The sequence below is a fragment of the Lissotriton helveticus genome, chromosome 5_1, assembly GCF_964261635.1.
Source record: "Lissotriton helveticus chromosome 5_1, aLisHel1.1, whole genome shotgun sequence".
Taxonomy (NCBI): Eukaryota; Metazoa; Chordata; class Amphibia; order Caudata; family Salamandridae; genus Lissotriton; species Lissotriton helveticus.
In genome coordinates this window covers 1,879,413,156-1,879,419,153 of record NC_136065.1, presented here as the reverse complement: position 1 = coordinate 1,879,419,153, position 5,998 = coordinate 1,879,413,156, and positions in this window count along the sequence as shown.

Here is a 5,998-nt window from a genome sequence, read left to right as displayed (position 1 = left end):
AAAGGACACAATATCCTGTCTGGACCATGGAACGTGCACATACCTCCCACCTGGTACTTCACGCATGGGGCATAACGTTTCGGGCTTTTCTACTTCCCTCAGAGGGAACTCAGGGGTAGCTTGTCTGGATCGGGCCTCATCTTTCTTTCGTGCCCACCTACTTCTCCATTTTTCCACGTCTCCCCATTTTTGCAAAACTGCAAGCAACTCTTTAATCTGCAACTTTTTCCCTGACACATTCAAGTTCTCTAAATCCTTGTCTGAGAATTCAGCTCGGTATGGTTTCTGCAAGGGCTTGGATCTTGAAATATCTATTCCCATACTAGCTGCGGTGTCGGTCAGTTTTTCGTGGAGCACCCTAGTACTCCGGGTAAGGCTTTTACACATAAACAGCAACTCTTCTTCAGAATAGGTGTTTAATCTATCTAATCCCACATTTCCTGCCATCAATTCCTCTATTTCTACCCTCAGCTTGTAGAGGTCTAAAGGTTTCGTTTGCGGAGCCTGTTTCTCTAATTCACGACTCCAATTTTCAATTTCTTCCGGGGTTACCAAAGAGACACTCCTAGTACCTGATGTTGATTCTAATTTAATTTCTTTCGCATTAAAAGGATTTTGCCTCTTCTGCACTCCCTTTCCGTTCTGTTTATTTGGCAGGTCCAAGAACACAACTTCAGACTCGCACTCACTGGACTGATCGTCTATCAGTAGGGGCTCTTGCCTCGGCGGGGCCATTACTGGGTTCATAACTGGAGAGTTTAGGCTTCCTTGATTATTCCCGTATAACGGAACCACTGGTCCAATTGTTACCGGAATAGTCAAAGCTTCAGGACTGGTATTTAACTGGGAGATTTTCTGAATTATTTCCGTTCTCTGTCTAGCTATGGCCTCTTGCTCCCTTTCATCTAGTGCTCTTCCTAATGTTCGGTCAGGTATTATCTGTGGGGTCAAGTGAGGGGTAAAACTCGGGGCAGTAGGATGCGTTTCACTTGGTCCCCCACCATAATTTGGTTTCGGGAACAAAGTTCCTGTGCCAAATGACCTGCGCTCCTCCCCATATGGAGGCTGCAAAAAGGGCATTCCTGAACTTAATGGTTTCTCTTCGTTCTCATAAAGAGGTCGGGGGAAAAACGTTCTTCCATGGGAATATTTTTCCTCCGGGCTCACGGGCATTCTAGGATACATATCTCGTACCTCCGCGGGTCCGGGATTCTCAAAATAGGGCAGTACCTGGCCACCTCCCCCCCTAACTAGGGATCTGTCCTCCTCCTTAATGGATGGACGCTGGGGATTCTCTCCTGTACTGGAAGGTCGGGCTCCCTCATTATAAGGCGGCGGACTTCTCGTAAAGATGTCATCTAACAATTCATCGTCTGACTCCCCAGGGGCTCCCCAATGCTTACTCTTTTCTGTCCTTTTCTCTCCCTCCGAAGGGGTACCTGCTGGCATCATGGGAAACAGACCCTCAACAATCATGCTCTGTCTCCACTGTTTCATCCTTTTATCCCTGGTCTCTTGTTTCAGCCTGGGGTACCACTTGGTCAGACCTTTGTCCATCCGGGGTTTCTCTCTTTCGAAAGCCTCAATCTCCCATTCCTCTAATGCCTCATACTGCGTTAGTCTCGGTCTGGGATGTAATTCATTCATTCGGGTTCTCAAATTAAATCAAATTCTGCCATTAAAAGTACCATCTAACGGAAAAGCCAATACTCCGTCATCTTTTGTGTACTTCACCCAATTCTCCAACCATACACAGGTATTGTACCCTCGGTCAAACATCATGAATGAGGCGGGAGTATTCGGTGGCGGGACAATAACGCCCTCTCTAGATTTAATCGGTTTGTCCGTTTTGAAATAATTCTTCACCCTATTCACAAGGGACATCTTTCTCTTTCCTCCGTACATAATATCGTATCTATTGGCTTTCCACTGATCCCTTTCAAACCCTTGGTTTCTCGGATCGGGTCTAGTCTCTGGACAATACGAGTGCCACATACGATTTCTACGCTTAATTCTGTTTACAAAGTTACCTCCAATCAGAATGCGCCTTGCAATTCCGTGCGACCAATGGGTTGCACGCGTTCAAATAGTTTCGACCAATGGGTGCGCGGCCCCTCCGTGAGACAGTTCTCACTCCTCGGCGCTTCACCCCTCCTTTACAATTCCAGCCCCGCTACCCGCCCGCTGCTTCTACCAATCCCAGCGCGGCACGGAGTGACGTCAGAGACGCTTCGCGGCTGACTCCCTCCCTTCACTAGGTAACGGAAACTTTCTTTCTTTCTAAAGTGCTCAGTGCTTGGTTATTTTACAACAAATACACATTCGCCACAGTGCTCAAGTGTCTAGACAGGATAGCTTTGATTTACTGCAAGTAAACTACTTCCATTTACTTTTCACGCGCTGCGGGTAGATCTCTTCCGCCTACCCTTCACTCTAGCATCGGTGAACCTGTTATTTCCCTAAACTCATCCACTTCTCCGGGATATATCTGAGTCTAAGGTTTCCCAGCGGACCCCTCTGCCTTCACACAAGCTCCGATGAACCCACTATGGGAATTTTGCCAATGAACCTCGTTACTGACATTTATTCACACATGTATTCAGAAAAACCCTAGTTAGTGCTTCCCGGTTATCCTAACCTGCACCTAACTTTCCTTAAGCCTGTGACCTCAGGACAATGGATTCTATTCACCACTTGCCCTTTCAATTCCCCGGGGAGTTCGGACAACATGAAACAATACGGTTTACAAATGCATGGATTAATACATATAACAATATAAGAACAAGAATAACAATGATGAAACAATTCATAAATTCAAAAACAGCGTATCCACAAGAGAATGATCAGATCTCTCGGAACAGCCGCTCCTATAGCAGCATTAATGTACTAGCAGCTGCCGACTTAGCTAGCCTATCTACTCCTTACCTATCCTTTCACTAGTCCCTAACCATCCTCTGATCTACCAGAAAACTGATAGAGCGCGCGAGGTCACCCAGCCAATGATTCCGCCGTTTCCGGCTTCAGGGCCCATATACTTTCAATTCACACTATTCATTGACCAGGCGACTTCACGGGCTGCTACCAATTTGTGTGTGTTCCCTAATGTTATTACTCAGTGTACCCGACTTACCATCCACCGACACGGGTACCTATGACCTCAATGGATCAGGGGCCTAGCTGTAAAAGGAAAGGCAGCAAATGCAAATTCAAATGACATTCAATACTGTTGTAAATGACCACGGACAACTGGAAGTTTTAAAATGTTTATCTAAAGTTCGTTTTCATCAAGCATCAAACTTACAAGAATAAGGCAATCAATAACCAAGATAATGAAAAGTACATAACTATAGAGAAATAAAGTCAGGGTAATCATAGAAACGCTAATATGAGATGCAACAAATAACGCTATGCATTCAGGGCAAGGATTCTTGAGACAAATTAAGTAAGGCCGTTCTAGACCATATCAAAAAATGACAAACTGCAATGCAAAATATGATTTCTAAAAGGTAGGGGAACATAGGAACAAGTTATGAGAATATGCAATTGACTTTATGTTTTCAATAGTTGCGGCAAAGCATGGAAAAATCAACATGTGCAAAGGTGTCTCTTTATTAAAGCAAAAGACAGAAAAATAGAAAGGTGCAAGTTTAAAGAATTTAGAGCAGTATTTACCTAGACTGGTGTGGAAACCAAACCCTGGCCACGGGTCAGTTAAAGACAGGAAACCCTCAAGGAAGGATACCCCTCAAAGGACAGCAGGTGCAGAATGGACACCCAGGACAGGACAGGATACCCTCAGATTTAGGAATCAGGACAGGACCCTCAGGACAGGACAGCAAACCCTCAGGACAGGACCGCTCAGGACAGGACCGCACCCGCAGTTTGGAAGCAACGCCTGCGCTCCACCCTCTCTGCAGCTATCGATCAAGACCCCGATTGGGTCAGCGAACTCCCAGCAAAGTGCTTCGCCAGCACTTTAAGGTTCAGTAAAACCTTAGTCTATGATCAATTTCGGACAGAGTGCTCCGCAGCGCTCTGTATCTTCAGTCACCTATTGAGTACGATGGGTCAGTGACAGGTCAGCTAAACCAGACAAGTCGGACAATTCCCTAGGTGAACCCAGGGTAGATATACAGTTTTGGGACAGTGTACCACCCCCTAATGTTGCAAAGTGTCAGAATCCCTCAATTTGGATTGGTCCTAAGATAGGATTTGGGTAACACACCAATCATAACACACTATTTGGATGCTTCATTTACATATTATTATTATTATTATTATTGGACATTTATTAAGCGCCTGGTTACGCCAGTGGCGTGTCCCCGCGCTATGACAAGTGGAGTGACTGTCCCCCCTCCTCCCAAACCAAGCTATCTACTGAAAAGATACGTTTTAAGTTTTTTTCTAAACTGGATTTCGGAGGGCTCAAGCCAAAGTTCCAGTGGAAGATTATTCCAGCACTTGGGAGCAAGGTATCTAAAGGATCTGCCTCCCATACGAGCTTTAGATATTCTTGGAACTTTTAACAGCCCGGTCTGCGAGGACCTAAGACTGCGTGTAGGCTCGTAATAGGCTACTAGGCTCTGGAGCGGAGGAGGTGCCTTGCCGTGCAGAATACGATGGCAGGTGGCAAGGGCCTTAAACTTCACTCTCCTCTCGATAGGGAGCCAATGTAGCGCTTGCAAGGCTGATTTGGCAGATGACCTCCTGGGGAGTCTGAGGACCAGCCGCGCTGCCGCATTTTGGAGAACCTGCATGCGGCCGATGACCTTTCCTGTGGCCCCCAAATAGAGCAGGTTCCCATAATCGAGTCGGGAGGTGACCAAGGCATGCACCAGCGTCTGACGAGCAGAAATGGGAAGCAGGTCTAAGACTTTCCTGAGGGCTCTCAGAACACTGAAGCATACCCCCGCCACCCGGCCGACATGTGGGCCAAAGGTGAGGTCCTTATCGAGCCACACGCCCAAGTTCCTGGCCTCACGGCAGGGAGCGGGGACTTCCCCCAGACAAGGTGGCCACCACGCCGACGACCACGCCGACGGTGCACCCCCCACCACGAGCACCTCGGTCTTGCTCCCGTTCAACTTTAAACAGTTGGCAGACATCCAGGCAGCAAGGTCTTTCATACAGCTCCTGAAGATGTCAGCCGCAAGACCGGGCGCGCGCGATAGGGAGATGACCAACTGCGTGTCGTCGGCGTAGGACACCAGGCGGAGGCCATGCCCCTCCACAATGGCCGCCAGGGGGGAGACGTAGATATTGAATAGAGTTGGGCTCAGGGACGAACCCTGAGGTACGCCCTGGCCCAGCTCAATCTCCCTGGAATAGCACTCACCCAATCTGACTTGAAAGTACCTCTCAGAGAGGAAGGACTTAATCCAACCAAGCGCAGCTCCTGTCACCCCACCTCCATTCAGACACTGTAGCAAGGTGGAATGTGCTACAGTGTCGAATGCTGCGCTTAAGTCTAAGGATCAGTGCCATCGTCTGGCCCTCGTCTACTCCCTGTCTGAGTGCTTCTACCGCCACGAGGAGAGCAGACTCCGTCGAGTGGCGGGGACGGAAGCCAAACTGCGAGTCGTGGAGTATTGAAGCCGTGTCCACGAACTGCATGAGCTGTATGTTGGCTATTTTTTCCGCCACCTTCGCCATGTAGGGAAGCAGGGAAATAGGACGGAGGTTGTCCAGCTTTTCAAAACTAACGCTGGCCTTTTTTTGCAGGGGAAGTACCACCGCCTGTTTCCAAGCCTTCGGGACCACCTGAGACTCAAAGGAGATGTCCAGCAGCTGACGCACATAGGGCTCTAGCACTGGCAAACTGTCCTTGAGCCGGCTGGGGGTGGTCGGATCTCTGGGGGAACCAGATTTGATGGATCCACAAATGCGGAGAAGCTCCGCAGTGGGAGGAGTAACGAACATGGTTAGCCAATGTTCCCCTTCCCTTCTTGGGAGTTCCAAGGGGGCAAGGCCACTGTCGGTCCTCTGGGGGAAGGAGTTG